Source organism: Triticum dicoccoides, chromosome 5A, assembly GCF_002162155.2.
Source record: "Triticum dicoccoides isolate Atlit2015 ecotype Zavitan chromosome 5A, WEW_v2.0, whole genome shotgun sequence".
NCBI classification, from domain to species: Eukaryota; Viridiplantae; Streptophyta; class Magnoliopsida; order Poales; family Poaceae; genus Triticum; species Triticum dicoccoides.
The window spans coordinates 714,401,991-714,421,094 of NC_041388.1; the positions used below are offsets into that span (position 1 = coordinate 714,401,991).

The window sequence follows — 19,104 nt, forward strand, 5'->3', positions numbered from 1 at the left end:
TCATGTCGGTGTGAATGCCCTGCTCTAGTGCGACTGCTACGGTCAAAGGATAATGGGTGGTATATAGCAGAGCACCGGGAGCAGCACAACCATCCGTTGTCAGCAACTTATGGGCAGACTTGCACTGGCCGTCACACAAGCATATTGATGTATACAACAGAGATTTGGTGAAGTAGCTGAGGGAAAATAATGTGAACTTGTCGAAAGTGTACAGCATCATAGGTAGGTTTTTTTTGGGAGAATGGGAAATGCACCATTCACGAAGAGAGCATTGCGGAACTTGTGTGGGAAAATTGGCCGTGATCAGGCTGAGGATGACATCCGGAAAACAATGGAGGTGTTTCAAGAGCTGGGTGCTAAGGATCAGCAATTCACATACCGAGTACAGGCCAACAAGGATGGGAGGATCAGTACACTTATGTGGGCTAATGGTAACAGCAGATTGCAGTACACCTTCTTCGGAGACGTTGTGACATTTGATACGACTTATAGGATAAACCTGTACGACATGCCATTCTGGCTTTTTGTAGGGGTGAACAACCACTTCCAAAGCATTATACTAGCGGGCGTTTTGGTAAGGGATGAGAAAGTCGAAACATTCGAATGGGTTTTTTCAGAATTTGTGCGAATGATGGGTGGTAATGCACCGCAAACTATTCTAACAGGTAAAACATTGGTTAGCAGGATAATTGGAATACTTTAGCAAGCAATGAATATGATCTTAAGTGATTAACTCAAAAATACTATACATATGTTTTGACCAGAATCGAGCTATGGAGGTAGCCATAAAGAATGTGATGCCAAATACAGTGCATCGGTGGTGCAAGTGGCACGTGGTAAAGAAGGCGAAGGAGTCATTGGGACGATTATACTCCAAGAAGAGTGATTTCCAAGCTGAGTTTCATAAGGTTGTTAATCACATGTTGACGATTGATGAATTCGAAGAGGCCTGGAAGTACCTAATCGATAAATGCAACCTGAAGACACATGAGTACATGACAAATATATATGAGACCCCGCACAAGTGGGCGAAGCCTTACTTTAAAGGTGTGTTCTGTGCTAAAATGACTAGTACTCAGCGTTGTGAAAAGCGCAAACCATATGTTGAAGAACTATATACCGCCAGGATGTCCCATGAATCTGTTTGTGAGGAAATATATGGTGTTGCAGTTTGGAAGCAGAGGAAAATTATGAAGAGAAGCGGACCAGAATTGTAAGATATTACTCATATATGAAACAACTGTCATTTCATTTTGCTGGTCCCCAATTCCTCATTGTAAATGTATTGGCAGGGAAGACCGCTGTTTCGAGCGAACATGACAACGGAACGGCATGCTGGCAAGATATACACAAGAGAAATGTTCGAGCAATTTGGGCATATCATCTATGAATGTGGTGCTTACCAAGTTGAAGAGGTTGAGAAAGGGAAAACATATGTCGCAATACATACTGACTCAGCGAGGAGGGAGAAGTGGTGCAGGGTTTCATACAAGGTCACCATCGTAGATGGTGGACATGAATTTGATTGTGAATGTGGCCAAATCTCCCACATGGGCATGCTGTGCAGCCATGTTCTGAAGGTATTTACATATATCTAAATGCATGCAGAGTACTTATAATAGGTTCAAGCAGTTTTGATGATCCAGTCATGCATTCATGTGATGAATTATCTGATGTAGGCTCTGGACTTTATCCGAATAACGGAAATACCAGCAAAGCACATAGTCAAGCGGTGGACAAGAGACTCCCGGGACATCTTGCCTCCACTTCTTAGTCAATACCAAAAGGACAAAGCTAACACCAATAACCCCTTCAGTTACAGGCACCTCAACATGTCCATTCAGGCAATGGAGCTGGTAAGAATGGGCGATGCATATGAACGCCTCGTTGCACTGTTTAAGCATTGTGCTAAAGAAATGAAAATGGTGGTGATGGCCTAAAGGACCGGATGGCTGAAAATGGTGGTGTTGGACAAGAAAAGAAAGTGGGGGTGGATGCAAAGATGAACGGAGCTTCTGTGGACGATGATAATAATTCAGGTAATGAATCAGCGAATGTCCTTGCTGGCTTACTGCCTACAACGAAGAGGAAGGAGATGGGTTGGCCTACCACGAGTCGAGAGAAAGCGCCTTACGAAGGTCTGAATAAGAGAACAAGATTCTGTACAATATGCCGACGAGAGGCGCATAAACGAACAACCTGCCCTGATCGCGGCGACATGCCAAACAGCCTCGGAAGCCTAGGAGATGCAAGAATTGTGGTGTTGAAGGGCATTGTAGGAACAACTGCCACAAAGCGGCCGAGCTCAGGCTGAAGAGCTGACCGTATCGCGCCTTGAAGTTATGTTGCACGACATGGAGAACTGTATTTTTTTTCTTTGTGTTGCTTATGATCTGTGTAATTCATTGTGAACTCGTATGAGGAATAACTGCATGTGAAATTGCCCTAGTTTGTCACTGGTTTAGCTGTGTATGAGGAATAACTGTGTATGGTGATCATGATAATTGGGATCCGTAGTGTTTGATCAACTTTGTTATGTATTAACTGGTGCTTCTGCATTGCTTGCTGATGTGTATGAGTACACCCGGCCGCCGCATTGTGTACAAGGAATCAGGGGCAAGATCTCATCCTGGCCTGCCGATGAAGATGATGCAGACATAGTTGAACGGCTCCGCTACGATTGGAAATCAGCTAGTGATCTATGAGATGAATCGACTGGGGGGAGAAGCTTAAGTAGATGGGAACCGTGCTGGATATGATTGCTGCCTCCAACGGGAAGATGCATCCAATGAAAGCACAACCCACCCGTTAGACCAGAATCTCGTTCGAGACGGCGCATATCGTTCGCGAGTTTCTGCCCCGCCAGGCTGAATTTCTGTTCCGCGACGGGCTTGAGTGACGGAGTACCCCATGATTGCACCCGACTAGTGGGCCATGGGCCATAATAAAAATTGTGGACTGGAATTCCCAGGTGGAAAGAACTGTCCACCACCGCGCATCACGAGGGGCACATGTGGTACAGATAACGAGCTCACTGCAGCTCGTGATCACATTAGCACTTTTGGGCTATAGGATGTTTGTGATCTTGTTGTTATGTTGCATGTTGTGTACCTTGTAGTATGTAGCGAGCCAGGCCCCTTTGTGGGGTTTGAGTGTCGACAATGAAGTTATATGTATGGTGTGCATGTACCTTCTCTGTAGTGTCCCAGTCAACTCAATCCTAATTAATGTTTTCAAAAAAGATTCATTCTGGGTGTAGCTAGCTTTGTGCTTACTTGCACACGACGATGCAAACATCTTTTATTTTATTGCAGTGAGATTGCTGCTTTCGTCCCCTATATAAAACAACGTAAAAACAGAGCTTAAACATTTGTGAGCTTCTTCTCTAAAACTGCACAAAAGCACACAGAAAAAATATGCATTGCGTTCCAGTATTTTAAGTCCTATACTCCCTCTGTAACAAAATATAAGACTTTTTTGGTGTAGCTGGCTACAGAAAAAACGTCCTACATTTTGTTACAGAGGGAGTATGATACATCGATCCAACCGGCCACTAAACTACAAGTACCACAGGAACACATACATCACAGACATTTGTGAAAGCTTTAACGGAAGGAGTCCAGAGCTCACCACCAAAAAATAGGTCCTTAATTTTCATTTCGCAATCCCCGCAAAAACAATATATCATTTCGCAAGGGAAACCAGGTTAATTAGCTTATCCTTGGGGGAAAAAAAGAAGCTTATGCGGTGCTTAAAGATGTGGTGACTGGTCATCCTAGCTTGTGTTTCAGGTGGATTTCAGCCTGTCCAGCCGGTGCTTAACCTGTAAATTAACCCATCAACTGCATCAGCAAACACATGTCCATGAACTGATTCATTAAGAAGGTGTACGCGTAGATAATGGGAAACACTGACCAAAATGTCATTGATCTCCTGTAGCAGAGGCTGTACAATGAAGACCAAGACCATGACATCTTCACCGAAATCCGCAGGATCCTGGCAGCTCCCCACCAGCAACTGAATGAAGATGTCTCTTTCCGAAATGAGACGCAATGCTACCAGACAGTTTGCAATTATGCTCGACACATTAGTTCTGTGGACACAACTCAAACCAGCTAATGGCTGCAATAACAACTTGATATTAGTAATGTATTGCCCTTCATAAAAAAATGAACTAGATTTATCAGGTGAACAATCTCCAAATAATTGCTAGCTTGTACAGTAGTGTAATTATGTAGAACTAGAAGTCGTGATGATGAACAGCAGTATGTCAGCTGATCAAAGTGGTCATACCTTGTAAGCAGCTAATTAGATCCATCCATGGAACGGCTTGAGGGTGCCCTTGTATGCTTCTTCCACCATCTCTTGCAGGCTTTACTCCGAGTTCTTCACTAATCTCTCCAGCAAAATGAATGGAGAAATTCACCGACCTAAACCCAACGCATTTTGGCGACACATGAAAACGAAGATTTTGAAACAGAGTTGACACATATGGTATACAACAACATATGTTACCTGGCCAGCCAGATAATTGCCCTGGTACAACTATTGGCCTTCTTTGAGGTCCCTTCCTCCACTTCCTTCATCACCATCGCCGTCAAGCTCGCGCATTTCAAAGAGTCTCTTGCATGGAGATCTTGTAATCTCTGCAAAGGGAAACTCGCGTATAATGTAACTGTAATCACTTCACTGCAATTAACAAAATCAAGTCGGTATGCTCAGTCACTTAGTTATGTGAACAAATGCAAATGTAGAACAACGATTTGGCCAGGACGGCGGCGGTCCGCGATGGACAGATCTACAGCAGTGGTGCGGGGTGGCGGCGGCCAGGCAGGCGGCGGTGTTCGGCGACGGGTCCAGCGGCTTGGGCACCCGATCTGGGTCCAGATGGGCTTCGGGCGGGCCGCACTTGCTGATGTCGTGTACCGTCTCGTCAACATCAGGGTACCCCTGGGATCGACCCGCATCACGAGACAACCTCCTGGGTATAAATGTGGGAACGTAATAATTTAAAAAAAATTCCTACGCACACGCAAGATTATGGTGATGCATAGCAATGAGAGGGGAGAGTGTGTCCACGTATCCTCATAGACTGAAAGCGGAAGCGTTAACACAACACGGTTGATGTAGGCGTACGTCTTCACGATCCGATTGATCAAGTACCGAACGTACGGTACCTCCGAGTTCAGCACACGTTCAACTCGATGATGTCCCTCGAACTCCGATCCCGCCGAGCTTTGAAAGAGAGTTTCGTCAGCACGACGGTATGGTGACGATGATGATGTTCTACCGACGCAGGGCTTCGCCTAAGCACCGCTACGATATTATCGAGGTGGATTATGGTGGAGGGGGGCACCGCACACGGCTAAGAGATCCAAGGGATCAATTGTTGTGTCTATGGGGTGCCCCCCTCCTCCGTATATAAAGGAGGGGAGGAGGGGGCCGGCCAGGAGGAGGAGGCGCGCCCAAGGGGGGAGTCCTACTCCCACCGGGAGTAGGACTCCCCCTTTTCCTATTTGGAGAGGGAGAGGGAAGGAAGAGGAAGGAGGGAGGAAGGAAAGGGGGGCGGCCCCCTTCCCAATTCGGATTGGGCTTGGGGGGGGGCGCCCCCTCCCTTGCTCCCTTCCCCTCCTTTCCACTAAAGCCCATTAAGGCCCATATACCTTTCGGGGGTTCCGATAACCTCTCGGTGCTCCGGTATTATCCCGAACTCACCCTGAACCATTCCGGTGTCCAAATATAGTCGTCCAATATATCGATCTTTACGTCTCGACCATTTCGAGACTTCTCATCATGTCCATGATCACATCCGGGACTCCGAACTACCTTCGGTACATCAAAACACATAAACTCATAATATAATCGTCATCGAACTTTAAGCGTGCGGACCCTACGGGTTCGAGAACAATGTAGACATGACCGAGACACATCTCGGGTCAATAACCAATAGCGGAACCTGGATGCTCATATTGGCTCTCACATATTCTACGAAGATCTTTATCGGTCAAACCGCATAACAACATACGTTGTTCCCTTTGTCATCGGTATGTTACTTGCCCGAGATTCGATCGTCGGTATCTCAATAACTATTTCAATCTCGTTACCGGCAAGTCTCTTTACTCGTTACGTAATACACCATCCCGCAACTAACTCATTAGTTGCAATGCTTGCAAGGCTTATAGCCCAGAGAGACCTCTCCAACAATCGGAGTGACAAATCCTAATCTCGAAATACGCCAACCCAACAAGTACCTTCGGAGACACCTGTAGAGCACCTTTATAATCACCCAGTTACGTTGTGAAGTTTGGTAGCACACAAAGTGTTCCTCCGGTAAACGGGAGTTGCATAATCTCATAGTCATAGGAACATGTATAAGTCATGAAGAAAGCAATAGCAACATACTAAACGATCAAGTGCTAAGCTAACGGATTGGGTCAAGTCAATCACATCATTCTCCTAATGATGTGATCCCATTAATCAAGTGACAACTCTTTGTCTATGGCTAGGAAACATAACCATCTTTGATCAACGAGCTAGTCAAGTAGAGGCATACTAGTGACACTCTGTTTGTCTATGTATTCACACATGTATTATGTTTCCAGTTAATACAATTTTAGCATGAATAATAAACATTTATCATGATATAAGAAAATAAATAATAACTTTATTATTGCCTCTAGGGCATATTTCCTTCAGTCTCCCACTTGCACTAGAGTCAATAATCTAGATTACACAGTAATGATTCTAACACCCATGGAGCCTTGGTGTTGATCATGTTTTGCTCGTGGAAGAGGCTTAGTCAACGGGTCCGCATCATTCAGATTCGTATATATTTTGCAAATCTCTATGTCTCCCACCTGGACTTGATCCCGGATGGAGTTGAAGCGTCTCCTGATGTGCTTGGTTCTCTTGTGAAATCTGGATTCCTTTGCCAAAGCAATTACACCAGTATTGTCACAAAAGATTTTCATTGGACCCGATGCTCTAGGTATGACACCTAGATCGGATATGAACTCCTTCATCCAGACTCCTTAATTTGCTACTTCCGAAGCAGCTATGTACTCCGCTTCACATGTAGATCCCGAATGACGCTTTGTTTAGAACTACACCAACTGACAGCTCCACCGTTCAATATAAACACGTATCCGGTTTGTGATTTAGAATCGTCCGGATCAGTGTCAAAGCTTGCATCGACGTAACCATTTACGATGAGCTCTTTGTCACCTCCATAAACGAGAAACATATCCTTAGTCCTTTTCAGGTATTTCAGGATATTCTTGACTGCTGTCCAGTGATCCACTCCTGGATTACTTTGGTACCTCACTGCTAAACTAATAGCAATGCACACATCAGGTCTGATACACAGCATTGCATACATGATAGAGCCTATGGTTGAAGCATAGGAAACATCTTTCATTTTCTCTCTATCTTCTGCAGTGGTCGGGCATTGAGTCTTACTCAACTTCACACCTTGCAACACAGGCAAGGACCCTTTTTTTGCTTGATCCATTTTGAACTTATTCAAAACTTTGTCAAGGTATATGCTTTGTGAAAGTCCAATTAAGCGTCTCGATATATCTCTATAGATCTTGATGCCCAATATATAAGAAGCTTCACCGAGGTCCTTCATTGAAAAACTCTTATTCAAATATCTCTTTATGCTATCCAGAAATTCTATATCATTTCCAATCAACAATATGTCATCCACATATAATATCAGAAATGCTACAGAGCTTCCACTCACTTTCTTGTAAATACAGGCTTCTCCAAAAGTCTGTATAAAACCATATGCTTTGATCACACTATCAAAACCTTTATTCCAACTCCGAGAGGCTTGCACCAGTGCATAAATGGATCGCTGGAGCTTGCACACTTTGTTAGCTCCCTTTGGATCGACAAAACCTTCTGGTTGCATCATATACAACTCTTTTTCCAGAAATCCATTTAGGAATGCAGTTTTGACATCCATTTGCCAAATTTCATAATCATAAAATGCGGCAATTGCTAACATGATTCGGACAGACTTAAGCATCGCTACGGGTGAGAAGGTCTCATCGTAGTCAATCCCTTGAACTTGTCAAAAACCTTTTGCAACAAGTCAAGCTTTATAGACAGTAACATTACCGTCAGCGTCAGTCTTCTTCTTGAAGATCCATTTATTCTCGATGGCTTGTCGATCATCGGGCAAGTCAACCAAAGTCCATACTTTGTTCTCATACATGGATCCCATCTCAGATTTCATGGCCTCAAGCCATTTTGCGGAATCTGGGCTCACCATCGCTTCTTCATAGTTCGTAGGTTCGTCGTGGTCTAGTAACATAACATCCAGAACAGGATTACCGTACCACTCTGGTGCGGATCTTACTCTGGTTGACCTACGAGGTTCAGTAATAATTTGATCTGAAGTTTCATGATCATCATCATTAACTTCCTCACTAATTGGTGCAGACGTCATAGGAACCGGTTTCTATGATGAACTAATTTCCAATAAGGGAGCAGGTACTGTTACCTCATCAAGTTCTACTTTCCTCCCACTCACTTCTTTAGAGAAAATTCCTTCTCTAAAAAGGATTCATTCTTTGCAACGAATGTCTTGCCTTCGGATCTGTGATAGAAGGTGTACCCAACAGTTTCCTTTGGGTATCCTATGAAGACACATTTCTCCGATTTGGGTTCGAGCTTATCAGGTTGGAGCTTTTTCACATAAGCATCGCAGCCCCAAAATTTAAGAAACGACAACTTTGGTTTCTTGCCAAACCATAGTTCATAAGGCGTCGTCTCAACGGATTTCGATGGTGCCCTATTTAACGTGAATGCTGCCGTCTCTAAAGCATAACCCCAAAACGATAGCGGTAAATCAGTAATAGACATCATGGATCACACCATATCTAGTAAAGTATGACTACAACGTTCGGACACACCATTACGCTGTGGTGTTCCAGGTGGCGTGAGTTGAGAAATTATTTCGCATTGTTTCAAATATAGACCAAACTCGTAACTTAAATATTCTCCTTCACGATCAGATCGTAGAAACTTTATTTTCTTGTTACGATGATTTTCAACTTCACTCTGAAATTCTTTGAACTTTTCAAATGTTTCAGACTTATGTTTCATTAAGTAGATATACCCATATCTGCTTAAATCATCTATGAAGGTGAGAAAATAACGATACCCACTGCGAGCCTCAACATTCATTGGACCACATACATCAGTATGTATGATCTCCAACAAATCAGTTGCTCGCTCCATAGTTCCGGAGAACGGCGTTTTAATCATCTTGCCCATGAGGCATGGTTTGCAAGTACCAAGTGATTCATAATCAAGTGATTCCAAAAGTCCATCAGTATGGAATTTCTTCATGCGCTTTACACCAATATGACCCAAACGGCAGTGCCACAAATAAGTTGCATTATCATTATCAACTCTGCATCTTTTGGCTTCAACATTATGAATATGTGTATCACTATTATCGAGATTCATAAAAAATAGACCACTCTTTAAGGGTGCATGACCATAAAAGATATTACTCATATAAATAGAACAACCATTATTCTCAGATTTAAATGAATAACCGTCTCGCATCAAACAAGATCCATATATAATGTTCATGCTCAACGTTGGCACCAAATAACAATTATTTAGGTCTAAAACTAATCCCGAAGGTAGATGTAGAGGTAGCGTGCTGACGGCAATCACATCGACTTTGAAACCATTTCCCACACGCATCATCACCTCGTCCTTAGCCAGTGTTCGCTTAATCCGTAGTCCCTGTTTCGAGTTGCAAATATTAGCAACAGAACCAGTATCAAATACCCAGGTGCTACTACAAGCTCTGGTAAGGTACACATCAATAACATGTATATCACATATACCTTTGTTCACCTTGCCATCCTTCTTATCCGCCAAATACTTGGGGCAGTTCTGCTTCCAGTGACCAGTCTGCTTGCAGTAGAAACAGTCAGTCTCAGGCTTAGGTCCAGACTTGGGTTTCTTCTCTTGAGCAGCAAATTGTTTGCTGTTCTTCTTGAAGTTCTCCTTCTTCTTCCCTTTGTCCTTCTTCTTGAAACTGGTGGTCTTATTGACCATCAATACTTGATGCTCCTTCTTGATTTCTACCTCCGCAGCCTTTAGCATTGCGAAGAGCTCGGGAATCGTCTTATCCATCCCTTGCATGTTATAGTTCATCACGAAGCTCTTGTAGCTTGGTGGCAGTGATTGAAGAATTCTGTCAATGACGCTATCATCCGGAAGATTAACTCCCAGTTGAATCAAGTGATTGTTATACCCAGACATTCTGAGTATTTGCTCACTGATAGAACTATTCTCCTCCATCTTGCAGCTGTAGAACTTATTGGAGACTTCATATCTCTCAATCCGGGCATTTGCTTGAAATATTAACTTCAACTCCTGGAACATCTCATATGCTTCATGACGTTCAAAACATCGTTGAAGTCCCGGTTCTAAGCCGTAAAGCATGGCACATTGAACTATCGAGTAGTCATCAGCTTTGCTCTACCAGACGTTCATAACATCTGGTGTTGCTCCTGCAGCAGGTTTGGCACATAGCGGTGCTTCCAGGACGTAATTCTTCGGTGCAACAATGAGGATAATCCTCAAGTTACGGACCCAGCCCGTGTAATTGCTACCATCATCTTTCAACTTTGCTTTCTCAAGGAACGCATTAAAATTCAACGAAACAACAGCACGAGCCATCTATCTACAACAAACATAGACATGCAAAATACTATCAGGTACTAAGTTCATGATAAATTTAAGTTCAATTAATCATATTACTTAAGAACTCCTACTTAGATAGACATCCCTCTAATCATCTAAGTGATCACATGATCCAAATCAACTAAACCATAACCGATCATCACATGAAATGGAGTAGTTTTCAATGGTGAACATCACTATGTTGATCATATCTACTATATAATTCACGCTCGACCTTTCAGTCTCAGTGTTCCGAGGTCATATCTGCATATGCTAGGCTCGTCAAGTTTAACCTGAGTATTCTGCGCGTGCAAAACTGGCTTGCACCCGTTGTAGATGGACGTAGAGCTTATCACACCCGATCATCACGTGGTGTCTGGGCACGAGGAACTTTGGCAACGATGCATACTCAGGGAGAACACTTTTATCTTGAAATTTAGTGAGAGATCATCTTATAATGCTACCGTCAATCAAAGCAAAATAATATGTATAAAAGATAAACATCACATGCAATCAATATAAGTGATATGATATGGCCACCATCATCTTCTGCATGTGATCTCCATCTCCGAAGCACCGTCATGATCACCATCGTCACCGGCGCGACACCTTGATCTCCATCGTAGCATCGTTGTCGTCTCACCAACTATTGCTTCTACGACTATCGCTACCGCTTAGTGATAAAGTAAAGCAATTACAGGGTGATTGCATTGCATACAATAAAGCGACAACCATATGGCTCCTTCCAGTTGCCGATAACTCGGTTACAAAACATGATTATCTCATACAATAAAATATAGCATCATGCCTTGACCATATCACATCACAACATGCCCTGCAAAAACAAGTTAGACGTCATCTACTTTGTTGTTGCAAGTTTTACGTGGCTGCTACGGCTGAGCAAGAACCGTTCTTACATACGCATCAAAACCACAACGATAGTTTGTCAAGTTAGTGCTGTTTTAATCTTCTCAAGGACCGGGCGTAGCCACACTTGGTTCAACTAAAGTTGGAGAAACTGACACCCGCTAGTCACCTGTGTGCAAAGCACGGCAGTAAAACCAGTCTCGCGTAAGCGTACGCGTACTGTCGACCCGGGCCGCTTCATCCGACAATATCGCCGAACCAAAGTGTGACATGCTGATAAGCAATATGACTTGTATCGCCCACATTTGTTAGTTCAACCTTGAATTTGCAGATATATTTGTAGTGAAAGAAGAGCAAGCCAAGGTTTTTTTCATAAAGCGTGGACTTTATTGGCTCAAAATGGAGCATCAAGGGCATACAAACATAATGAGCGCACACCCGGCCTCAACATAGTTAGGATGCACACAGCCAAGACCAACACACGCACACAGAACACACCAGCGAATAGCAGAGTCATACCAGGGGCAGCCAACACCAACACACGCACACAAAACACACCAGCGAATAGCAGAGTCATACCAGGGGCGGAGCTACGTTGGGGCAAAACCAGGCTATGGCGCGCCCAGCGTAGCAACAAACAGTGAAGGATTGAGGAGGCCATTAAAGAAAAAATTGTGAGGTTAGCTTTAATCTGCCTGTTTGGCCCGCCCAAAGAATCTCACGTAGCTCCGCCACCGAGTCATGCAAGACCAAATCTATACGTGAGCAAGGAAAAAATAAAAATAAAACAAATCATATCCACAACCGGTAAAAAGAGCAAACCAAGGTTTAAAAAGAGAGAAGAAATCAAGCTGGATTTCATGTGAATGTAAGTAACTGACCAAGGACATGGAGGAGCTGGTTGGAGAGGCAGAGGAGATCCATGATGGATGACCTCATTTTCCTCTGCTGCTCCTGATCCTCATCATCTCCTTGAGAGCTGAGGAAGCAGAGGTACTAGTTGTGGTGGTATCGTTGAGCCATTGGCAGGCAGTTAATCTGCACAAATATACTACTCCCTTGGCAAACTAATATAAGAGCGTTTAGATCAAGGTGTTTGACAAAGTTGAAATTTTTAGGCTATGAACAGCACCTAATCAACCAACCAACGGGACAGAGCGAAACACATTCAAACAAGCATCCACCTCATCACATTCAAACAGGCAACATTGCGTCCTCGCCGGCAGAGCTTAATTACCATGTTTCTTCATGACACAGAAGACAAAACACACAGGAAACTTATATTACAGAGCACGTGATCCTACCCTACCACCTTCAGCGCAGCACCACAAAACTAACGCAGCCCAGGTCGGTCACCTCACTTGTTCACCTCCTCGTACTCCGCACTTTTGGGACCCTTGTCATGCCACCAACAAGAAGGACCTCATCAACATCCTTGGTGGTTATGCCGGCATCCTTCAAGCAGCTCTTGCATGGTTCTCTGGTCCTCTCAATTAGACCATTCACCAGAGACTCAAATTTTGATCTTGTCAGTGTGATGTTCAGATGTTTTGCTCCACTGGCATCAGCAGTGATGAAGGGAAGATTGATTTCAGTCTGGGTAGTTGAGGAGAGCTCGATTTTCGCCTTCTCAGCTGCCTCGTGCAGTCTCTGGAGAGCCAACCTATCTTGATCCTTGTTGTTTGTTCCGTACGACAGAGCGGCAGCAGTTGGTTCATTGATGATCCTTTGGACATCAAGTCCAGCAATACGGCCGGCATCCTTGGTGGCCTGCCTCTGAGCATCATTGATCGTAAGCTGGAACGGTAATGACAGCCTTGGAAATAGATTTGCCAAGGTAAGCTTCAGCTGTCTCCTTCATCTTGGTCAGCACAAACCCACCAATCTGGCTCGGCGAGTACTGCTTGCCATCTGTGGTCTCAACCCAAGCGTCTCCATTGGGAGCCTTCACAATCTTATATGGTACCATGTTCATCTCCTTCTGCGTCTGTGGGTCATCAAAGCGACGCCCAATCATACGCTTTGTGCCAAAGAAGGTGTTGTGTGGGTTGGTCACTGCTTGCCGCTTGGCTGGAATTCCCACGAGTAGCTCTCCTTTCGGAGAAAAGGCAACAACTGACGGTGTAGTCCTGGCGCCTTCCGAATTCTCAATCACCTTTGCATTCTGCATTTATTTAGAGAGAGGTGTTAATTGATCAGACAATTTTAAAACAGGAGGAAACTACTCCCTCCGTTCTAAAATAGATGACTCAACTTTGTACTAGCAGAGAACAAAACATGTACATGCAGAGAGAGTATAGTATGCTGGAACAGTAATGACACACCTTTCCCTCCATAACCGCGACACATGAGTTGGTCGTTCCCAAATCAATTCCAATAACCTCATTTCCAATTGGCTTAGCACTGAGGAATAAAAGCACAGAGAAGAGTTAGCTATATATGCACGCTGCAAGGATCTTCCCCAGATTTTATACTGTATACACCAAAATAAGAAGATTGTTACCTGAAAGTTCTTGCAAAAGTACCCCATCTGGAGCACACATTTGCAGCAGCATATGTTGATTGGACGCTGGCAGTCAGCTGAAATGTAAACAATCAATAATCAGGAAGTCACATCATTGACAATATTAAGCCCTAAAACATTTTGGTGTCTTCATGGGCAGATCTATTTTGTGCACAAACAACAAAAGGGAACACTTCCCAACCGGAATTAAGATGCATATTAGTCAAAATACAATACTCTAACCCCTGATTAACCCGCTCATTTGCATGAAAATTTGTTCCAAGTCAATGATGGTTTGCTAATAAAAAACATGGTATATGATAATAGTACGCACAATCATTCCTACAAGTCCATACTTGCATGTACAGAAGAAATTCAGTCACCTCTACAGCAATACAGAAACATAGCTTTTTTCAGGGAGGCCACAAGGCATGCTAGTAGGAGATGAGACATCAAAATGGAGACCTGCAGTCGCGCTACATCAAAATGGAGATGAGACATCAATTCATACTGCAGAATTGTGCACTTACTAGTGTGTTCTCTGTTTACCCCACCCCATGAACCAAACACTGATGCAGAGGCCGGGGGTATACCCCCATTTCCAAACAAAATGAACCAAACACTGATCGTTTGGGCTAATCTAGAACATGGCATATGATCTCAGTACTAACAAACGGCAGTCCATACTTGCATGTATACAAGAAATTCAGTCACCTCTACAGCAATACAGATTACAGAAACACAATCACTGCTGGCCAGTAGCAGTAAAGGACATGCTTTTTTTCAGAGTGGTGATCACATCATTGGCAATAATCAATATTAAGCATGGGTGAGATGGACAATCAATATTCAGAAAGTCACATCATTAACAATATTAAGCCTTACAACATGTTTGGTGACTTAGTGGGCAGATGTATGCACAAAAAGGGGGACATTTTTCAACTGAAGAAAAAACGCACATCATTCAGTAACCAGTACCAACCCTTGTTCCAAGTCAACGATCTTTTGCTAATCAAAAACATGGCATATGATCATGGTACACACAATCATTCCTAGAAGTCCACACTTGTGTGTATGGAATAAATTCAGTCATCTCTACAGCAATACAGAAACATAGTAATCCTGGACACTAGCAGTTAATGACATGTTTTCTTCAGAGAGGTAACAAGGCATACTGCTAGGAGACAAGAAATCAAAATGGAAACCTGCAGTCCACCCTTGGCATCTGATCCAGGGTTAATCTAGAACATGGCAAATGATCTCAGTACTAACGAATGACAGTTCACACTTGCATGCATAGAAGAAATTCAGTCACCTCTACAGCGATACAGAAATATAATCACTGCTGGCCTATAACAGTAAAGGACATGCTTTTTCAGAGGGGTAATCACACCATTCACAATAGTCAGAAAGTCTAACTAAAACACTTTAGTGGCTTAGTGGGCCTATCTAAGCACAGAAAAGGGGGACATTTTTTTTTGTTTTGAATCAGATATATAAGAAAGATGCATATCAGTCAGTAACCAGTACCAATCCTTGTAGGCGCATGCCACGGCAATTGGTAAGTATACATACAATACAGAGTTGTGCACTTACTACTAGTGTGTTATCTGTTCACCCTTTGCGCCCATAGGCATTTGAAATTGAAACAAGCCACCAATGGTTGGCTAATCTAGAACATGGCATGCATATGAAACATGTGACAGCAGTCCATACATGCATCATCATGTGTAGTGTAGAAGAAACAAAATCAGGGTCACGTGGCTCTACAGCAGTAGTATAGACTATAGAGCCAACATACCAGGCCATAAACAAGTCCCCTTTTAGAGACTTCAGGTATTTTATGATTGACGGAGAATCGTACCTCACATAGATCCCCATTTCTCTATGAGGGCCCATATATGTATGCTATGGTGGTGAACTAGGTATGTATCCAACACAACCGAATAATCGCAGATGGGAAATACTTACTCATTTCCACGTACTAACTGCAACGGGGAGACCATATAATATGCAGTTCGTCAAATTTGTATATGCAGTACGTAAAACTGCAATGTCCCCAACTTGATGTTGGGAGATTACAATTCTATAGGAGCAATCTTGCTATCAACTTATCCTCTTGACAAGTGATTCCGCAAGACCACTCTGGGTATGTACACAAAGTACGTATATGCTCCACCTTTATGCCCAAATCTAGACAGTAATCATCAAATGCTCATGAACTAAATTCCATAGCATTATCCATTCTGATGGATTTATCCCGTTCTTGGGATGATTTGCTCTCAAATTAATGATCTGAGAAATCAGCTTTGTAAAAGCATGGTTCCTTATAGAAGGTAAGACACACATTGTTCTATCTTGTTGATGCACCTGAAATTACTATGGAATATCTGAATATTCCATATAATGGTTGAATTGGATCACATGCATCTCCTATACAAGGAAATCTATTGGCCCATCCTTTATCTTTAGATATGATGGCCTTATGATCAATTTTCCAGTGTCTACACGTATCGTGCATACATAATTCAATGAATTTGGAAAATTCACACCATTAGATTGTGTGTAGTAGAACCATCCATAATTTCTTATCATCCCAATACCAGGGAGACCCAAGCAACCATGCTATATCTTGAACTTATCAAGATTCTAGAAAATTATCTTGTACGCCGAATGCATATTCAGTTTAATGTATGTGTAGTATATTAATCCAAATGGTAGAGAAGACCGTTACTCTAGGATTTCATTCAAATCCTTTTTGTTGAGTCATGAGTAGGCTTTCAACCTCACTCACTATACGAGTTTCAACATAGAAACCATTGTGGATATCCTTATAACTCAGCAAGGTACGAGTAGAATCTTGATGCATGAATTCATTCATGATTATCATATAGTACCCCTAGGGAGTGCAATTATGGCTTGACCAAAACCAACAATTACCCCATCACGACCAACAATTGTCATGATGTTTCCACTACTCTTCTCAAGAGTCTGGAAACACTTAATCTCCCTTAGCATCATGCATGTTAGTAGACCCAGTTTCTACTAACACATTTTCTTCTCAATTGAATTTCCAATAGGCTTCTATAGAGAAAGAAACCAATTTTAAGATATGATTGAACTCATATAGATATACATACATTGCATATCACTGGTAGCGAAGTCCACTAGCATGTCATCGACACTAGCTGAGCATGCTCTTGGTTTCCCACGTTCCAAGGAACGTGTGGGAACTTTCAACCGTCGGGAAATTATTGTTATATCGAGGGAAGTAAGCTTCACACTTGTTCCCGTGGGCCTCTTGCCCTTGGCCAACTGATGCATGCACAGATCTACCAAATGCATGGAAGTATCACATATCCTTGTAACCCGTGTTCTAAAACCACACTTATAGCAACCATTAGAGTTGCTAGCCTTGTCATTGATCTGGAAATGACTTTTCTCTTTTCAGCCCCATTCTTATTATGCTTCTCATCACGCCTCCACTTTCCTACACAATTGACGAAATTGTTCAATATAAATCCTCATACAAGGATTAAAAGTGGAGAGCATCTCGATGAGATTAACATCTAGAACTGCAATATTGCAGAATCTCAACTACAAGTTGATCTGATGCATATAAGAGTTGTATGCTACCATAGACTTCAAGTCATGGAACCGGACGAGCGTCCATTTCATGTGCACTTCAAGCATCATCATCACCCTATATTGATCATACTGCTCCTCAAAAGAGCTCTAGAGTATCAGATACTCTATTTTTATAGATCATGGTGTAGTGAAGTGCAATGCAGCATACTTTGCTATAGCGACTATAGCCGGAGCCCCTGAGCGGCTGTGGTTATGTGGGAACTGAGACCCCGGGCTGCCAAGTTAATCTTTACATTGACCAGGTTCGATGATTAATACCATCAACGGCAAACTCAGCAAAAAATCTCTCTTGGATATGTCCAACACATACTGCATGAAATCATCATGCACAATTATTTTACCTTTTAGTAAATTAATTTTCTAGTATCATCGACATATAGCAACCATCAAATTGCCTAATCAGATATGCTGATATACAATTGTGCTTTAAAACACGGCAATATACCATAAATTACTGCAAAACATATCGGAAAACAAGGTATAGCTAAAAGCTAAAATCAAAAGGAAACCACGGAGAAAATGGTCCTAGGCCGAAACCACTCAGCCCAAGATTTTTTTTCTTTTGTTTTTCTTTTGTTCTCAATGAAACACTACCCAACCACCAATTCGATCAGTCATAACAACCACAACCAAATGGTTAAAGTGCTCAAAACAGTAAGCCCAGTTGCTAAACTGCAAAGTCCATGAGAGAATCATGGCTTGGTTGCAATGCAAACATCGTGGACTTTCATGGGATTATATCACATAACGAGAGCACTACTTATAAAATGTGTACATGTATACAGTTGCTGGTTGCTGGTTGCATGCTGTCATATGAATTAAATCATGTATGTGGTTAAGGAAACTAATTAGTCAAACGGTTGAGCGGATGGATGCATTCGTGCATATCTGCACTTACGGACGCAGCCGGTGGTCGCGTCGTCGGCCTTACTGTGCGTCCCACTTGGCCGCCTCGCCGCTTTGCTTCACAGCTTACCATTGCCTCTTACCAATGCAGCACGCCACATCACCGCACCTCGCCGGGTAGAACCGCCTTTACTTCATTCGACGCCATTGGCAGCCGCCGCAGATGCTGTGTGTTCCCACCGACGCCATGGTGCCGCTAGTACAGGAATCGTCTGTTGGCCGTGTGGGCTAGTCGCTCCCTCCCGCCGATGGCGACGCTAGCCAGGAGAACCCGTGCGTTTCAGGCGCCGCCGTTCCATGCGAGATGCGTCAGGCCAGACGCCGCAGTCGAACGCCGGGAGACGCCACCGCTGCTCTCCTGCACGGAACGCCGCGGTGTGCCGAAGCCATCGTCGTGAGGCCACCTCCTCGGGCGCCTTCGGCCTTTCTCTCTCAGCGGAGAGACACGCGCTGATAACATGTAA

The 19,104-nt window shown here is 43.3% G+C and overlaps 2 pseudogenes; one reads left to right on the forward strand and one right to left on the reverse strand.

Moving 5' to 3' along the window:
- Window positions 1-241: 241 nt before the first annotated feature.
- LOC119300595 lies at window positions 242-2,705 on the forward strand (annotated as a pseudogene).
- Window positions 2,706-3,787: 1,082 nt separating this feature from the next.
- LOC119300596 lies at window positions 3,788-18,788 on the reverse strand (annotated as a pseudogene).
- Between the last annotated feature and the right edge of the window lie 316 nt (window positions 18,789-19,104).